The sequence below is a fragment of the Phragmites australis genome, chromosome 18 (genome assembly GCF_958298935.1).
Source record: "Phragmites australis chromosome 18, lpPhrAust1.1, whole genome shotgun sequence".
Taxonomy (NCBI): domain Eukaryota; kingdom Viridiplantae; phylum Streptophyta; class Magnoliopsida; order Poales; family Poaceae; genus Phragmites; species Phragmites australis.
Genome location: NC_084938.1, coordinates 11,036,911 through 11,056,498, shown reverse-complemented (window position 1 = coordinate 11,056,498; position 19,588 = coordinate 11,036,911).

The window sequence follows — 19,588 nt, the reverse complement described above, 5'->3', positions numbered from 1 at the left end:
GCCATTAAATGTATTAAATTTTTGAAGCTCTTTTTATTGTTTCTTTAGGGTCCTTTGTTGCTCATTGATCAAATGAAGGAGTTCATCATAGGAAGAAGAATCCTCATTGGATTCATCACCACTTACATCGCTATCCATACCTTTGGCCATAAGGCACTTGTGTGATGACTTGTGCGATAATGACTTGCATGATGTTGACCTTGAAGAAGAGCTTCTCTTGAAGGAGTGGTTGACGAAGCTCTCACCACTTGAGATTGAATCTTCATCTTCACTCACCCATCTTCCCACTCTTGCAAATGCTTTGGCTCTTCCCCTTGTCTTCCTCTTTCTCTTGGTCTTCTTCTCCTTCTTGATGTGATCAATTATTTTGACAAGTCTTTTAAGGAGATTGGATGATCAATCTTCGCATTGATCCTCTTGATATTATTCACTACTTGTAACATGACCTTGGCCATCTTGGGATCAATTTTTCATCGTTTGATATGCTCTGATCATCCTCTTCATCGCTCTCTTCATCTTGATCACCATCATCTTCACTTGAGCTTGACTCTTGCTCTTGCCTCCTCATCTTCACCTTCATGTTTGAGCATTGAGCTTTTTTGCTTGTGAGGGCAAGATTCTTGGTGTTAGATGAGGTAGGAGCTTCCACCTCCATGTTCATTGTTATCTCATGGGCGGTGGTCTTGCCGAGCACTTGACTTAGAGTCATCTTCTTGATATCATTGTTATCGTAGATGATGGAGACTATGAACTTGTACTTTGGAAGAAGAGCTTGAAGTATCCTTCTCACCACTTGATCATCTTCAATTGGTGTCAAACTTAATCTATTGATCTCATTAACAAGAATATTCAAACGAGAATACATATCATTAGCACATTCATGAGGTAATTGCTTGATGCCATTGAGCTTAGTAACAAGCACATGATATTTCTCATTGTGCACATCCTTTATACCTTCATGTATTTCAATGAGACCAGTCCAAATATCATGTGCATTGGTGAGAGAATAAACACGATTAAATGCATCAAAACATATAGATGATAAAAGGATACTCTTTGCCAATGCATTTAATTTTCTCTCATTATTGGTGATGCGAGGTCTCATCCCTTCCTCGGCGTCCCTCCAAACATCTAGACCCTTAACTTGCAAATAACAAAACAATAGAATTTTCCAACGGGGGAAATTTATGCCATCGAAAAGTGGAGCATTATAGGTATCCATCCAAACCCTAGACATCACAACTCACTAGGTGAGGAAGCCTAATCGATCAAAATGAGACGGGATCTCAAATGCTATTTGAATGGTGTGTCCTTATAAAAGGTGTGAGCCTTGGATCTGATACCAATTGTGAGGATCGGTGACGTCTTAAGAGGAGGAGTGAATTGGGACACTTAGAAACTAATGTCTCCAAAGACTTCACAAGATAAACATATCTTAATTTCTATCTAAATGTGCTCTAGATATATCTAGTGTGTCTACTCTACCGATTAAAGCGCTTGTAACCTATCTAAGAAGGTAAATTACAAGTATGTAAATACGGAAATGTAAATAAGGTAGAGAGAGCAAACTCAGCACAAGGAATTTTCCCATGGTATCGATGGCATGAATGCCACCCCTAGTCCACGTTGAAGCTCCACCAAGGCAATTATCATTATCCTTAAAAGATTCCTCTCTATGCTTGTGAAGCATCCATGAGGCATCACTTGCTCACTAGTTTTGGATTTTGTGTATTAGTTCCTTTACAAGGGACAATAGGCATGGGGTGGCCTCTTGAGTCCAGAGTCTGGTTAGCACTGGCAGTACTGCTTATATACATCCGTGTCTTTGTTGAGAATGAATCAGGTAGTGGAACCATATCCAATAGGCTAAGAGATTGAGCTCTGTCTTCTTGTTTTGGATGGTTTTTCTCTTCTTTCTTGTCTGAAAAACGGGTTGCAAGTGTGAAGGCGAGCACTTGTAGTGGACTTGAGAGCATGGCTAGTGATAGGTGTATGTCTCTCCGTCTGTGGGTGCCCAGTCACGGCTATTGAGCCACCAAGTCACAAAGACAAGACCTCAAGCTGGACGATCCACCAAGTCACCAAGGCAAGACCTCATCATAAGCCTCTCTTTCGGTCCCTTGTTGCCGTGATCACTTCAGAGCTTGATCCACCAAGGCAAGGGTCCCTGCGTCCCTGTACATATATCTTGCCACCGCTCCACACCAAGTCGGAGGGTCAACAAGTTCCCGATGAGTCACAAAGACTCCAGGGCATCAGCGTACCTCTCGGTACACGGTTGGATTACTCCTTGATCAATTCTCTAGGTTGTAGCACCTAGCAACACTTCTCTCTAGGCCTAATAGCACTAATCATTCTCTAATGGTATCCTAAATTGGCTTGGATGAACACTTTAAGCACTTTGTTGGCTTGGATGTCTTCTCAAATGTATATAGGGTTCCATGGACTCCAGCAGCATGCCACACTTTCAAATGACTGAGTGGAGGGGTATTTATAACCTCAAACTCACAGACTTGCCGTTGCTCCAACGGCTCAACTTTTCTATGAACATCGAATGATCCGGTGACAACAGTAGTACAAGCACCGGACCATCCGGTGTGTACATCAGTGGATACTAACTATTGGAACTCCACTCAAACTTCTTCTGAACACTGGATTCCACTCAAATTGCACCGGTGAAGCCTCCGTTGTGCATCTCTTCATCACCGGACCATCCGGTGAGTTATCATGAGCCAAACCAAGCCTTTGCAGCCTCTTTGTGTAAAATGCTCTGGTGCATTCATCTGGTGTTCATTCCATTCACATCGTACCATCTGGTGAGTTAAACTTTCTCTTCTTTTCTCTGGAAATGCTCCGGTGCAACTGTCTCTGTGATCGCCAGACTATTCGGTTACTTAATCCTTCTTCTTCTTTAACAGTTGCATCATCTCTGGCAGGAATGCTCTGGTGAGATCATCCGATGTGCACAAGCCAAACACCGTACCTTCCAGTCAACTAATCATCGCTCTTTAGCACATACAACCTTCTCTACAAGAATTGCTCTAGTGTATATCTTCTGCTAATCACCGAACCATCTGGTGGGTTGTTCCATTTTTCCTTCTAAGCAGAAACACTCTGGTGAATAGACGGGTCTTAACACCGGACTATCCGGTGCTTTCTTTCTCCTTTGCTCAGAATACTCTGGTGATTATATCCTTCAGTACACTAGACCATCTGGTGAGAACAAATCTCCTGAGACTTCTCCAATTCAACCAAACTTTGTCCTAGCTGCGGTGACTTCTTCATGTATTGCATCCATGAGACCTACTAACATATTAACAGGAAAAAAAAACGATATGGCAGTGGACTATGGAACGAAGGCGAAAACACTCGAAACTAAGGGTAGATATGAACCTGACGGTATACCTGAAGCTCTGAATACCACTTAATATGAACAAGGGTTCCCGATCTTTTGAAAGGTTCTGGTAACTCTCGATTTGGTGGAAACGAGACACAAGTCGATCCGGCTTCCGAACAACACGATCCGAAACCCCGCAATCGCAGCACAACGTCTCCTCTGGTTATCAACCGGCGTTGCACGGTTGACCTCGCCAAGAAGGCTAAAATCCTTGCCTGCGAATCGAAGAACACAAGCAAGAACAAGGAAGAATGCAACCAAATTGCAGATGAATGATTAATCTCACGAGTTGGGGTCTCACAAACCGACGAAACGGCGAAACTGTTCTTGACAGAATAATCTAAGCAAAAACCCGCCCTAACGAGAGCGGCGGTGGCTGATAATAAGGGTCTAAGGGTCGTCACACCCCCTGGTCACGCCCCCCTAATGGGCTCAACGACGATACACGGCCCAACGGACCAAAAACGGTGACGCAGCACCGGAACAGATTCTGGACGCTGACTTGTTTTGACGTTTCCCGTTGACTCAGAAGGAATTTGGACTTCAAACCAATGCCATTGGTTTCCTTATGAAATTATCTTTCCAACCATATGTGAATCGTCGAAGACGGAGTCCGGATGCGTCCTGGGCGTCCGTTTTAGTGCTCGCTGGTCCTGGAGGTCGAGACTGATTCGGACTCGAGTTGGACTAGACCTCCTGCGGTTGTTGGACGTCCTAGCTGCTCCTCCACGCCTCCAAGCCTTCCTCTATGTGTCTCCTTGACCTCTCCATGATTTCTAAGCAACACATAATCATTAGGTAGTAATCTATTCTCAAAATTATATAAAGAGTTGCTTAGGAACGAGCTCACCTCTAAATTTAATTGTCGTGCGCGAGCTCTTGTGATTGGACCTTGAAAGTTCAATGGAGGATCATTGTATGTATCCGAGGGAGTGATGTTCTCATCATCCTCCCCCTCTTGAATTGGAGTCGTCCTCGACTCAAGCTCATCATCGGCTCCCAAGTAAGGTTTCAAATCTGCAATGTTAAAAGAAGGACTAACCCTGAACTCGGGTGGCAACTCAAGTTTATATGCATTATCATTTATTTTCTCAATTATCTTATAAGGACCAGCAGCTCTTGGCATTAATTTAGACTTACGCAGCTCTGGAAACCTATCTTTTCTTAAATGTAACCACACTAAATCACTCGGTTCAAGTTTGACTTCTTTTCTACCTTCACTACCAGCAATTCTATACTTTTCATTCATCTTTTCGATATTTATTTTAGTTGTTTCATGCAACTTACGAATAAAATCAGCACGTGCACTAGCATCACTATGTGTTCTTTCAGTGGTAGGTAAAGGCAAAAGATCAATAGGAGCGCGAGGGGTAAAACCATACACTACCTGAAAAGGACTTACCTTGGTGGTAGAATGTGTTGCCCGATTATAAGCAAACTCCACGTGGGGCAAACATTCTTCCCACATCTTCAAATTTTTCTTCAAAATAGCTCTTAACATGGTACCCAAAGTGCGGTTCACTACCTCCGTTTGGCCATCAGTTTGTGGGTGGCAAGTAGTAGAAAACAATAGTTTTGTACCCAACTTATTCCATAGAGTGCGCCAAAAGTGACTCAAAAATTTAGCGTCGCGATCTGAAATAATAGCAGAAGGCATACCATGCAAGCGAACAATCTCTTTGAAAAAGAGGTTAGCAATATAAACGGTATCATCACTTTTATGACAAGGTATAAAATGTGCCATCTTAGAAAAACGATCCACAACAACAAAAATGCTATCCCTCCCCCTCTTAGTCCTAGGCAATCCCAAAACAAAGTCCATCGAAATATCTGCCCAAGGAATAGAAGGGACAGGAAGAGGCATATACAAACCATGTGGATTCAAGCGAGACTTAGCCTTTTGACATGTAGTACAGCGTGCCACGAACCGCTCAACATCTCTCCTCATCTTTGGCCAAAAGAAATGTGTGGCCAACATATCCTCCGTCTTCTTAGCACCAAAATGTCCCATCAATCCTCCTCCATGTGCTTCCTGCAACAACAAAAGATGAACGGAACCAACTGGAATGCATAGACGGTTAGCTCTAAACACAAATCCATCATTGATCACAAACTTGTTCCATGTACGTCCCTCTTTACAGTTCAGCAATACATCTTTAAAATCAGGATCAAGCACATATTGTTCTTTTATTGAGTCAAGTCCAAAAATTCTATAATCAAGTTGGGACAACAAAGCATATCGTCTAGACAAAGCATCAGCAATTATATTATCCTTCCCTTTCTTATGTTTGATAACATAAGGAAAAGATTCAATAAATTCAACCCACTTAGCATGTCTACGATTCAGATTATTTTGAGAACGAAGATACTTAAGCGATTCATGATCTGAATGTATAACAAATTCTTTAGGCCACAAATAATGACGCCACGTCTCTAAAGAACGTACAAGTGCATACAATTCCTTATCATACGTAGAGTAATTAAGAACAGGGCCATGCAATTTTTCGCTAAAGTATGCAACGGGCTTACCTTCTTGCATCAAAACACCTCCAATGCCAACTCCACTAGCATCACATTCTAGCTCAAAAGTCTTACCAAAATTTGGAAGTTGCAGCAATGGCGCGTGCGTAAGCTTGTCCTTCAAAGTGTCAAAGGACTCCTCTTGTGCCTCACCCCAATGGAACACCACACCTTTCTTTGTCAACTCGTGTAAGGGGGCAGCAATGGCGCTGAAATCCTTCACGAAACGACGATAAAAACCTGCAAGTCCAAGAAAACTTCTCACCTATTTGATGGTTTGGGGCACCGGCCAACTCTTTATGGCTTCAATTTTCATCTCATCCACCTCAATTCCCTGTGGAGTAATAACATAGCCAAGAAAAAAGACTCGATCCGTGCAAAAGATGCACTTCTCAAGGTTACCAAATAAACGTGCATCACGTAAAGCATTAAAAATAGCACGTAAGTGATCCATATGTTCATCCAAAGACTTGCTATAAATCAATATATCATCAAAGTAAACCACCACAAATCGTCCAATAAAAGCTCGTAAAACCTCATTCATCAAACGCATGAAAGTGCTAGGTGCATTAGTTAAACCAAAAGGCATTACTAACCACTCATATAATCCGAATTTAGTTTTGAAAGCTGTTTTCCATTCATCTCCAAGTTTCATTCTAATTTGGTGGTAACCACTACGCAAGTCAATCTTTGTAAAAATTACAGAGCCACACAACTCATCAAGCATATCATCAAGTCTAGGAATAGGATGGCGATATCGAATAGTAATGTTATTGATTGCTCTACAATCAACACACATACGCCAAATACCATCTTTCTTAGGAACCAAAATCACAGGAACAGCACAAGGACTAAGGCTCTCACGTACATACCCGCGGTCCAAAAGCTCTTGGACTTGCCGCTGAATTTCCTTAGTCTCCTCGGGATTGGCTCGATACGCAGCACGATTTGGCAATGTTGCTCCCGGGATCAAATCGATTTGATGCTCTATCCCTCTCATAGGTGGCAGTCCCGGGGGTATCTCAGCTGGGAAAACATCCTCATACTCCTGCAAAAGGTTAGTGGCAGCAGGAGGTATCGAACTAATATCATCATCAGGCGAATACAAAACTCGTTTGCAAACCAAGGTGTAGCAAATATCATTATTAGAAATTTCAGCAAGGTCACTTTTTAGTGCAAGCATAACACCACCCTTCAATTTTATGCCCTCTACTTTAGAACTAGGTGCAGACTTATCCTTTTTAGGTGGGTAAAGAGAATTAGCAACTTGCTGATTTTCAGATTTAGTATCACGCAAATTAGCAGCTCGCTCTTTATCAGCTTGTACAATTTCAGCAGGGGTCATAGGAACCAAAGTAATTTTCTTTCCTTTATGCATAAAAGTATATGTATTACTTCTACCATGGTGTATAGCATCATTATCAAATTCCCAAGGTCGACCCAATAAAAGTGAGCAAGCTTCCATAGGTACCACATCACAGTCAACATAATCAGCATAGGAACCAATGGAAAAAGAAACTCTGCAAGTTTGTGTTACCTTAGCTTTTCCAGCATCATTAAACCACTGAAGGTTATATGGATGGGGGTGTTGGCGTGTGGTCAAGCCAAGCTTCTTGACCAAATCTGAACTCACCAAATTATTACAACTACCTCCATCGATGATGACACGTGCTCGCCGATTTTGGATGACGAAGAAAATCTGGAACAAGTTATGGCGTTGCAGCTTCTCTGGTTGTTGTACCTTTGTGCTGAGCGCCCGCTGCACAATGATGCTCCTATAGGTCACTGTGTCATCACTGCCCAAGATTTCGTTGCTATCCTCAACAACTGGTTCTTCTTCTTCTTCTTCCTCAATGTCAGAGGCGCTGATGTACCCATCTTCCGTTGCAATGTATGCCCGCTGACTTGGGCAATCCTTCTGCACATGACCGAACCCATGGCAGCGACGGCACTGAATGCCAGAGGTGCGTCCCGTTGATGCAACAGAGGAAGCACTCTTGGAAGGTCCCTGCAAAACAGAATTTTTACCTGAGCCTGAAGGTCGTGTAGTGACCGGATTTGGTGCTGTAGCTGCTTGTTGCTTGCTCGCTGGTGAGGGAGCCCTGTAAGTGGATGGTTTGGACAGCCCAAAGGATGGTCCTGTGCGCGGCGTGTATGTGGTGCTGGCCTTGTACTTGCCCTGCTGCTCACGCCCCTGCAACTCTTTCTCTGCAAGCATAGCAAACTGAAACAACTGGTTGACATTGTTAAATTCTTTATAATCAATAATATCCTGGATTTCACGTCTCAAACCCGAATAAAATCGACAAATAGAATCTTCGTTTCCCTCTACTATGCCACAACGCATCAAGCCCTTTTGAAGCTCACCATAATAATCCTGCACAGATTTATCTCCCTGTTCTAAGCGCATCAATTTCTTACGCAGGTCTCTATGATAAGATGGGGGAACAAATCTATCACGCATAGCAACCTTAAGCTCTTCCCATGTACGAGGTGTGGCACCATCTGCAGCTAAACCAGTCCACCAAATAATAGCAAAATCTTTAAACTCACTAGTGGCTTGTCTAACTCTATGTTGTTCAGGTACTTGGTGGGCACTAAATTTTTGCTCTACTGTCATCTCCCAATCAAGATATCCCTCAGCATCATAATGTCCCGAAAAAGAAGGTATAGTAAATTTAACCTTAGCATAAGGATCTTCATGAGCTCGATTATACATACCTCGATGGTGGTGGTGATGTGGAACGCCACCCATACCTGTGGTGTTAGTGCGAAGACGACGCCGTAATCTGTTTTGCAATGTCGCCGCTGGATCAACATTAACATCGTCATCATACAACTCATCACCGGTGTTGCTGCCATTCACATCTTCGTTGTGCACAGGACGGTTTTCCAAAGCATTTACCCTGTCGGTGAGCTCGGATAACCGTTTGTCCACCCGCTCAACCGCGTTTGCGAGTTTCATCTCAATTATCGCTTCAGTGACAACCTTGATGACTGTCTCCTTCATCTCCTTCTGAGCATTGTCTACAACAGCTTGTAGCTGCTCTTGGCTGACACACTCCTTAAAGTCCTTTGGCGTTTTATCTCCATCAACTGACATTGTGGAAACAAACACAACAACAAACAGTGAAGGTTATCCCTAATAATCGTAGTACAAAGGTGGAGTGGTGCCTCTCAATCAAGATCAGCAAAGGTAGACACCTTACCAAGCTCTTACCAGGGTTCTTACCAGCAAAGCAAAGGATACCTGGAAGGCGTGCGAGCGATTGCAGGGATGCAAACCAGTGCTGTCCAGAAGAATCTGTGGAGCTTGGAAGGCACACAAAGAGAACAAATATGTATATGTGGAACACAAATCAGAAACAGATAGTAATGCTGAATTATAGTCCCAAGTACTTGTTCTCGTTGCTGGCCTAAAGTGTTGCAAGTACCAAGTATGTGTGATAAACAAGGTGGAGAAACAAGTATGATGGATAGCAAGAGCAACAGAAACAAAGAACTAAACAGCACACGCTAACACAGCTCACTTTGCCCTTCTCTATGTGCTCCTCTAGATATTGTTCCTCTTTTGCCCCTCTCTCTTTTCTATTTTTTTGGGCTGTCGTTGTTTTTTTGGGAAAATTCGACTTTTTTTTTTATTTTTTTGATACTTTTTTTTCACTTAGGAGCACACAAGAGGGAACCACAAAAAATTTGAGCTTAAACAAGTGAAAGACGTAGCCTGTAGAATTTTCTGAAGTTCAGCCGGAAAATGAGAAAAATATTTGGAAATTGAAAACTCAAACTTCGGAGGCGAATTTGGGAGTTCTGATTTTGCCGAACCCGGCAAAGCGAGGACGAACGGATTCGAAACGCCATTTCGATGCGAAAAACTCTGTGACTTTTCTGAAAACGGAGTTCGTACGCGAAAGTTATGCCCGATTTGAGAAACGACTCCGAATTAGAGGACAAAACGGGAAGAAAGTGGGGAAAATATGCGACGGAGGCTAGGGTTTGATGGAAACGGTGGGGGAAAACACACGAACTGGACTCTAACACGACCTAACCAACAACAAGACCTTGACCAGGACACAAACTCAACACGACGGACTCTGAAACTGAAATATGCAAAAGCTAAAGGCGCGGAAGGGTTGTAGGACAGGAAAAAAAAACGATATGGCAGTGGACTATGGAACGAAGGCGAAAACACTCGAAACTAAGGGTAGATATGAACCTGACGGTATACCTGAAGCTCTGAATACCACTTAATATGAACAAGGGTTCCCGATCTTCCGAAAGGTTCTGGTAACTCTCGATTTGGTGGAAAAGAGACACAAGTCGATCCAGCTTCCGAACAACACGATCCGAAACCCCGCAATCGCAGCACCACGTCTCCTCTGGTTATCAACCGGCGTTGCACGGTTGACCTCGCCAAGAAGGCTAAAATCCTTGCCTGCGAATCGAAGAACACAAGCAAGAACAAGGAAGAATGCAACCAAATTGCAGATGAATGATTAATCTCACGAGTTGGGGTCTCACAAACCGACGAAACGGCGAAACTGTTCTTGACAGAATAATCTAAGCAAAAACCCGCCCTAACGAGAGCGGCGGCGGCTGATAATAAGGGTCTAAGGGTCGTCACACCCCCTGGTCACGCCCCCCTAATGGGCTCAACGACGATACACGGCCCAACGGACCAAAAACGGTGACGCAGCACCGGAACAGATTCTGGACGCTGAATTGTTTCGACGTTTCCCTTTGACTCAGAAGGAATTTGGACCTCAAACCAACGCCATTGGTTTCCTTATGAAATTATCTTTCCAACCATATGTGAATCGTCGAAAACGGAGTCCGGATACGTCCTGGGCGTCCGTTTTAGTGCTCGCTGGTCCTGGAGGTCGAGACTGATTCGGACTCGAGTTGGACTAGACCTCCTGCGGTTGTTGGACGTCCTAGCTGCTCCTCCACGCCTCCAAGCCTTCCTCTATGTGTCTCCTTGTCCTCTCCATGATTCCTAAGCAACACATAATCATTAGGTAGTAATCTATTCTCAAAATTATATAAAGAGTTGCTTAGGAACGAGCTCACCTCTAAATTTAATTGTCGTGCGCGAGCTCTTGTGATTGGACCTTGAAAGTTCAATGGAGGATCATTGTATGTATCCGAGGGAGTGATGTCCTCATCACATATATCCTTGACAAACATGTTAGAACCATTGACTATGTTGTCATTAATCACCAAAATCACAATCATAGCCTAATATGTTCATTTTCCCTACACAGGTCATGTTACGACCTGTCACTTATGACCTGGTCAGAAGTAACGGGTCTCCCTGTAGCAGTCATAAGTGATGGGTTATCTTACAACCCATCACTTATGACTGGTATAGGTGATGGGTTATATTGCGACCCATCACAGATGACTTAGCTCTGTTATAAGTGCTGGCTAGCTCCTGTGTGTGCAGAATAGACTTAATCATACTACACGCACGGTAGATCTGGTGTTTTTGTTTGGTTTCACTAGAGACTCTCCAATATCTTGTTGATTTGAAGTTTGAGTTGTTGCTAGGGCTTTGAAGGTTTGCAACTCCACTGTCCTCCTCCTTTAACCCCTATTTAATTTTGATTTTTTGTGCTTTGAGTTGTAATCGATCATTTTGCATCTTTATCCAAAATATTAGTACACATGAGTTGTATTTATATTAGATTTGATACTAGGTTTGACCAAGCTACCACGAGATGCCACATATCTAGGGTAATTGTGTTAATTTTTAATCATATGCTTAATAACACAATTAAGGTAATTGTTAATGAAGAATAAATGTTTTTACATTGTAGATGGTGGATAGAAGTTCAATGTACCTTGAGACCCAGACTTGTCCGAAATACCTGAGTGGAGTGAAGTTTTTCATGAGTGCTGCTTCGACGGATATGAAAGATCATGGTAAAACGGCAATGTATTATCCATGTCGTGATTGTAGGAATGGTAAGAAGTTCCTAAACCAAATAATGTCCATTGACACTTGGTCATGTGTAGATTTAAAGATAATTATATATATTGGAACAAATATGGTGAGGAAGGCCTTAACGAAGGAGAGATGGATCGAGGCCTCCATACTGACAGTGTGGATCAAGTACTTACACCCGGTGATATGGATGATGATCTCAGGGATGAGGACATATTATGTTTTAATGATAATGATCTCGAGAATTTTGTGGAGAATATGGATTAGATGGTGCAAGATGTCGAGTAGCATGATGAGTATAATAGTGGTGAGTCTGCTAAATTCTAGGAATTTGTTGAGATTCCAAGGTGCCCCTTTATCCAAACCGTAAGGAGATGTACATGCGGTTATTTGAGGACCTAAAGATTCTAAAGCTGAAGGCAATCCATGGTTGGACTGACAAGAGTTTTGAAGCATTGTTGGATCTGCTAAGGGACATGCTACCGGAGGGGAACTTGGTGCCCGAGGGCGTCTACGACACGAAGAAGATAATTTATCCTTTATGACTGAAAATAGAAAAATACATGTATGTAAGCAGGATTGTATCATGTTTTGTAGAGAGTACGTAGAGCTGGATGAATGACCCATTTGTAGAACCCATCAATATATGCGTAGAAATGTCAGTGGTGACAAGGATGGAGGAAAGAAAAGTAAAGGGCCTCCTGGGAAGGTGGTGTGGTATTTTCCTAAAATTTCCCATCTAAAGTGTTTGTTTGCTAACAGAAACGAGTCACAATTGGTGCATTGGCATAAGAAGGGTCGTAAGAATGATGCAATGATACGGCACCTGGTGGATTCTGCTTAATGGTGAACCATTGATTCCAAATTTGACGGGTTCACTGAAGAATTGAGAAATATTAGGTTTTCTATGAGCACAGGTGGCATGAATCCATTTGGTAACTGTAACACCCTGATTTTCAAAATTTACAACTTTTAAAATTTTCTAAGATTATTGAATAGCTTCAACAGTAGTATAGGTTTAAAACCTATTTTCTTAATCAGTCAATCAATATAGGTTATTATTCTGTGTGCATTGCATGCTGAGTTTTGCTATGAACCAGGTAAATGAATTAGAGTTATTTTTCTTGTCTTTCTCTTTGGTGTTTTGAGGGAAAAAGATTTTGAAAAGGTTTTTACAAAACTCAATAGTGAATAAGTTAAGGATCTTAATGGTTGGAATTCAAAATCTTTGAATTCATCATCTATTCAATCCTTGATCATTCCTGATCTTTCTCTAGGTCAATTCAAATCTTATCCAAATCCTTGTTTAAAGCCAATCTCTCCTCTTTCTCAAATTCTACCTAAATCCAAATTCAAATTCCTTATCTACTCCTATTCTTGTTCAACCTCATTTTTCATTTCTCTTAAATTCACACAAAGCTCAATTCAAATTCAAACCCTATTCAAATTTCTCTGCAAAAGTTTCTTTTCTAAACCCTAGATATACCTAAAGTGTCTTTGGGATCAATCTTGATCAAGTCCAAACCCTTAGCCAAGTCATCTAAAAGGCTCAACACAAAGGATCCACGAAATCTGCAAATTTTCGCGAAGTCCTAGACAGCCTCATCTTCGCATAACGTTTCGGAGTTCAAAACGGCCTAAAATGAAAATCTTGACAATACCAAAGTTGTAGGCCTCGTCGAGAGCTTCGATTTCAACCTATGGAAGTCCTCTTTTGGATAATAGAGCTAGAAGTTATGGCCTCCGAAATCAGTACTGCGCAGATAAGTCCGAGTTCAAACAGTTTATCTTGTGGCGTATTTTTGGAAATCTAGATGACGTTTTCAGATGTTCCAATGACTACCAAAGTTGTAGATATTTTTGATTAATACAATTTAGAATCAAGAAATGTCCAATTTAGAGTCCGCACTATGGATATATCATGCTCGGAATAGAGAGCTGCGAAAAAAAAAATCTTAACCGACTCGAACTCGAATCCGATTCGTGTTCGGTTTGGACTCCACCTCAACCAGCCATCGCTAGCCCAATAAATATGAGTTTCACGCCCTATACTACCCCTATTCCATACCCCCAAGCCCTAGAAGTCACTCCTACCATGCCCGTGCGTCGCCGGAGCGCCGTCGTTCGCCGGAACCACCCCCACCACCGCCCGTGATGCACTACGTCATCTTCTCCATGAATCCTCCTTCCTCGACCATCAAAGAAAGGTGAGGACCCCTTCTTATACTCCCTTGCTACTGTTTTAGCATCATACTAAGTCCCTAGCCAAGCCCTAGCCCCGGCCAAAGCCTGATCTACGCCGCCACGGTCGTCGCCGTCGCGGACAGCTGCGGGACAGCCGCGCCGTAGCCGATTAGCATCAATGTTCCCGACCGACCAGAGGTCAAATCACCAAACCCTTTCACCGGTGCATGTCCCATGATGTTTCCCACGCCCTCAGCAACCAGGTCGGCCAGTAGAGGAGCCAAACCACCGCAATCAATGTTGACATACCCGCTGTCCGGTTTCTGGACGTGTTCTGCGCGCACACTGGATTTGCATTCGCGTTCCCTGTCAATCCGAAAGCCGTATGGATGCACCAACCACGTCACGGCATGTCCCATGGAGTCCTCTACGTGACCCTAGGAGCCCATCCCCGTTTGCCAACCACAGCACGTTGTAGCCATCATCTGTCTCATCTCTGCTGATCGTTCTTCCTCTCAGTGGATGATCTACCCAAAACTATGCCGTAGCATTGTGTTCCCGGGATATATGAACATCTCTATTTAAATGGTTTCTCAAACTTCATAGCCAATCTCTGGGAATGCGAGCGTCTTCGTTCTTGCATCTGGTTGCGGTCACCACCAAACCTAGATGTAGTCATCGTTGTTTTGCCGCTACCTCGGATGACCCCTCCCAAAACCAACCATACCGCTGAGTTAGTCTTTCCGTGTCCTACACTATGCTTCCCTCGTTTCACTGAAACCCCACTGAAGGCGACATCGATGTCAATGGCCATGTGCCTGATTGCCATCTCCAATGAAACCCGAACCACCACCGCCACATAGAGTCGCCAGTAGTATCGTTAACTTAAAAGAACAATCTTCAGCCTTTTTGATCCGTCATAGGTTGTCGATACTAGATCTCAGCGTATCCCTTCTTTAATCCAAGATGTTACTTGCATAGTATGCCAAGTCAGTGCCACATCATTCTCCTTAGCCTAGTCAGTGAAGTCTAGTCTGCCCTACACTTCTTGAATCTTGCGCAATAATGTTGTCAAGCCTGACACAGTGATTGTGCAATAAACTCTTTTCCTATAGAAAGGTAACTCCAGTAAACTAGTATTTCCTTTTTAGTCTAATCCATCTCCCGAAAGTTGTTCTCTTTTCATCTTAACTCCGATTTAGGCGATTCTTGCGTATAAATGTTTCTAAAATTATCCCTATCCAACCATAGTATTTTTAAAGTGTTTTAATGATGTTTGGTATATTGTTCTTAGTGTATTCCTTTGTGTTGTTTGTCGGTAGTTCTTGTGATTAATCGATAACGTTCCGGAGCAGTTCGAGAGACTTCAAGACCAAGATTTCGACAACACTGAGCAGCATTGGGTAAAAGGCAAGTGTCCTTGATCATCTTGAACCTATGTTTTTAAATGTTTTATTTTACGAAATTGCATGCAGTGTCTGTCAATATGATGGGTAGTCACCTATGTTAGGGTTTTCCCTAGATTTTCCCTTATCATCCCTTGGAACCTAGATGGTTTATAGTTAGGTGTCTTTTATGGGTAGATTGCTTAGCCATGCTTTTGGGATATTGAGAAGTGTCATAATCTTGACTAATGAACATATGCAACAATGGTCGTTAATGTGTTAATGGTTTAGCAACATGGAACCTTAGGCCATGAGCAAAGTTGGGTTGATGATGATGAAGTTATGATGTTGGGTTAGTGTTTGGTCAAGTGACCTAAGTAAGGACCGGTTCGTGGAGCGACAACCTAAGAAATATCGTACCAACCATGAGACCTGGTATGGGAAATGCCTAGCCTATTAATTAGTGGATTCCTGTTTTTGTGCGTGCCAAACGGAAGAGTGGATGTGTGGGGACGGCTAAGGCCAGAACCATTTGGTTAGTGGTATGAGATGTGTAGTGGAAGGGAAGGGTGAAAACTTTCTGGAGCTACAAGGCGCAAAAGGGGGCTTCTAGGTGGTGTGAATGCCAATTTGATGGCGGTGAAACTTAGTGGGCATGCACATACTGGATGAAACTTTGTAACGGCTTTGAAGTGACTTTCCGGGCGACACACCACTGGCATGTGTTAAGTGTCTAGCTAACACGGCAACATGGAAATCACGACTCATGGGGAAAGCTAAACAACATATGCAGAGTGTAAAACTGTTATAACAGCAGTGCTCACGGTTATGAGAGACTTGGATCCTCACATGATTAGTTGGGTTGGGATTATGGGTTATGGTTATGGATTTGGTTGTGGTTATGGTTCTGGTACAGGGAGTACTAGATGGTTATGGTTATGGTTCTGGTATAGAGAATACTAGATGGTTATGGTTTTGGTTGTAGTACAGGGAGTATTGGACGGTTATGGTGTGCAAGGTAGAGAGCCTTGTATGTTGGGTGTTGAACTATATGGGTTACATTCACTTAATAATTGCTTAATGCTTTTGAGTCCAAATATATTTTTATTACTCACATTTACGCAAATATACCATGTGTTAGCCTATTCTTGATATAAGCCCGCATATCATTATTTCTCCCACACTTGCTGAGCGCATCATGTGCTCACACTTACTATTTTCCCTATACCATGCGACATGTATGCTACTGCTCAGTGAGTGAAGATGTTGAAGACTATCAAGACGAGGTTGTGATGTTCTAGGCATGTGTCTCCCGGTCGGTTGCCTGCGGCGTTGTTGGGCACCAGTGCTTCTGTTCCGCTGCAAATATCTTCATAGAAGACAATATATGTCAATTTCTGTAAGAGTTTAACGTTATTTAATAAAAGTATTGCTTTTGTTACATTACCTGTGATGTCCTTATGTGTTGAACATACTGGGCACACATAAGCCGCATCTAGTTTTGACCGTTAAAACTGTGTGTGACAGTAACATGAGTACCTCATATAGTACTTGGCCTATTGTATTTTTGATCTACAACCTTCCACCCTGGCTAAGTAACAAGCAGAAATACATTATGTTGCCGATCTTAATATCAGGACCGAAACAACCTAGCAACGATATCGATGTGTACCTCATGCCTTTAGTCGACGATCTTAAGAAACTCTGGTCGAAAGTCGTCGAGGTTTAGGATTGGTACAACCAAGAGTACTTTACCATGCACGCCATTTTTTTTGTCACCATCAATGAGCTGGTAATACTTTGTAACTTGTTAGGTTAGAGCAAAAGAAAAGGTGACGCTTGCCCCCATTGCTTAGATGTCATATGCAGTTTGAGGTTGAATAACTCAAACAAAATAATGTACATGCGGCATCGATGTTTCCTTCCTTAGAAGCACCTGTACCAAAACATGGATAAGCAGTTTGATGGCACAATAGAGAAAGCATTACCTCCAAGGTATTTCAGCGGGAAGGTGTCCACAATTAGGCTAAGAATATCAATTTTGTCCTTGGCAAGCAAAAATGATCCTCCAAGGATGATGAACAAAAAGGAACGTGGAACAAGAAATCAATACTATTTGAGCTAGAGTATTGGGAAAATTAGATTTTTGCCACTCTATCGACAACGTGCATGTAAAGAAGAACATTTTTGAGAGTCTGATCAATACATTACTCCAAATAAATGGAAAAGGAAAGGATCATGAGAACACACAAGATAACCTTAAAGAAATGGGCTTAAGGCCGGAGCTCCATACACATGATACGGACGAAGGAAAACACCTACCCCCAGCAGCTATCACTCTCTCCAAGATGGAGAAAAAAAGAACTCTACGAGTTCTTGCATAGTGTGAAAGTTTCCTCCAGTTACTCGTCCAACCTCGTAAGACTTGTTTCGATGAAAGAGCTAAAAATGTATTTCGCCATGATGAAGTCCCATGATTGCCCTGCGATAATTTCCTCACTGATTGCTGTAGCTTTTAGAAACATCCTGCCAACTAAGGTTCACGAGGCTATCCTAAGCCTGTGCTTTTTCTTCAATGCAATTGAACAAAAGGTGCTCGATCCAGAGTCGCTGGAGGAGCTAGAAAATAGATACTTTGAGACTATGTATTCTTGAGGTGTATTTCCCACCATCCTTTTTGATATCATGGTACATCTCACTACTCACCTTGTGAAGGTGATACACTACCTTAGCCCAGTGTTCCTGCATCATAAGTTTCCATATGAGAGATATATGGATGTTCTTGAGTCGAACGTAAGGAATCAAGCTTTTCTTGAGGGATGCATCATGTAGGGTTACGCGACGGAGAAGGCATTGGTGTGGTCTATTGATTACATTGACCCAAATAACCCAATTGGCGTGCCTAAGTCTCACAATGAGTGGAGGATCGTTAGTGTAGGGGTTCTGGGGAAGATGACAATTACTCCTAATCCCAAGGCATACGGCCAAGCTCATTTCCTCGTGCTTCAACAAATGAGCGAAGTGTGCCCATATATCGATGGGCACAAGTAGATGCTACTTGAGGAGAATTCAGGGCAGACCATGGCTTGGGTTGCGAGGCAACATATGCAAAGGTTCACCACTTGGTTCCAAGATTGAACCAAACAATCGAGTACTGCTACAAGTGCTCTGATAAAAAAACTGGCATCGGACCCTATATACACAATTGTGACATATCAAGGGTATGATATAAATGGATACATATTTTACACGGTTGACCAATATGAGAAGAGCATATACTAGAACAGTAGTGTCCGTATAGATGCTTATGACAACGACATGCAGAGGGGCACATACTATGGTCAAATAGTGGAGATCTGGGAGCTAAATTACTTGGGATTCAAGGTAGCCCTGTTTCGATGCCGTTGTGTACATAGGGCAAAGGGCATCACTAATGAAAAATATCGATTCACTAGCGTTGATCTCAAACATTTCGGATACAAGTCTGAACCCTTCGTACTTGCTAAAGATGTTTGCCAAGTCTTTTATGTGACTGACACAACAAAGAAGAAATGTCATGTGGTTCTTGCTGGGAAAAGATACATTATCGGAGTTGCAAATGTCGTTGATGAGTAGAGGTTCAATCAATTCAATGAAATCCTTCCTTTTGCTACTCCAATCATGCCACACCTTTCACCAACTGAGAAAACTCCATACCTACGCTCCGACCATAACGAAGGGCCATGTCAAGAAAGCACGAAAACTGCGAATTTGAATTTGAATGTCAAATTTGTAATATTAATGTCAAATTTGAATTTTAGGTTTCAAGTTATTTGAATTTGTAGTATTAATGTCAAATTTAAATGTTAGGTTTCAAGTTCATTGAATATTTAATATTATTGTCAAATTTGAATTTTAGCAAAATTTTTATCATCACCGGATGGTGAGGCGCTCTCATTTTTCTCCTCAGCGGATCATAAGTAATAGGTGACAGGTGGTAATATTCACCTATCACTTATTATAAGTAATAGGTGACAGGTGGTAATATTCATCTGTCACTTATTATTAGTACCATAGGTGATGGGTGACATTCTTTACCCGTCACCTATGATCATATATGTATATATAGGTTGTGTCATTTTGTCTAAGTCATTTCCACTATAGGGTTCAGCATCG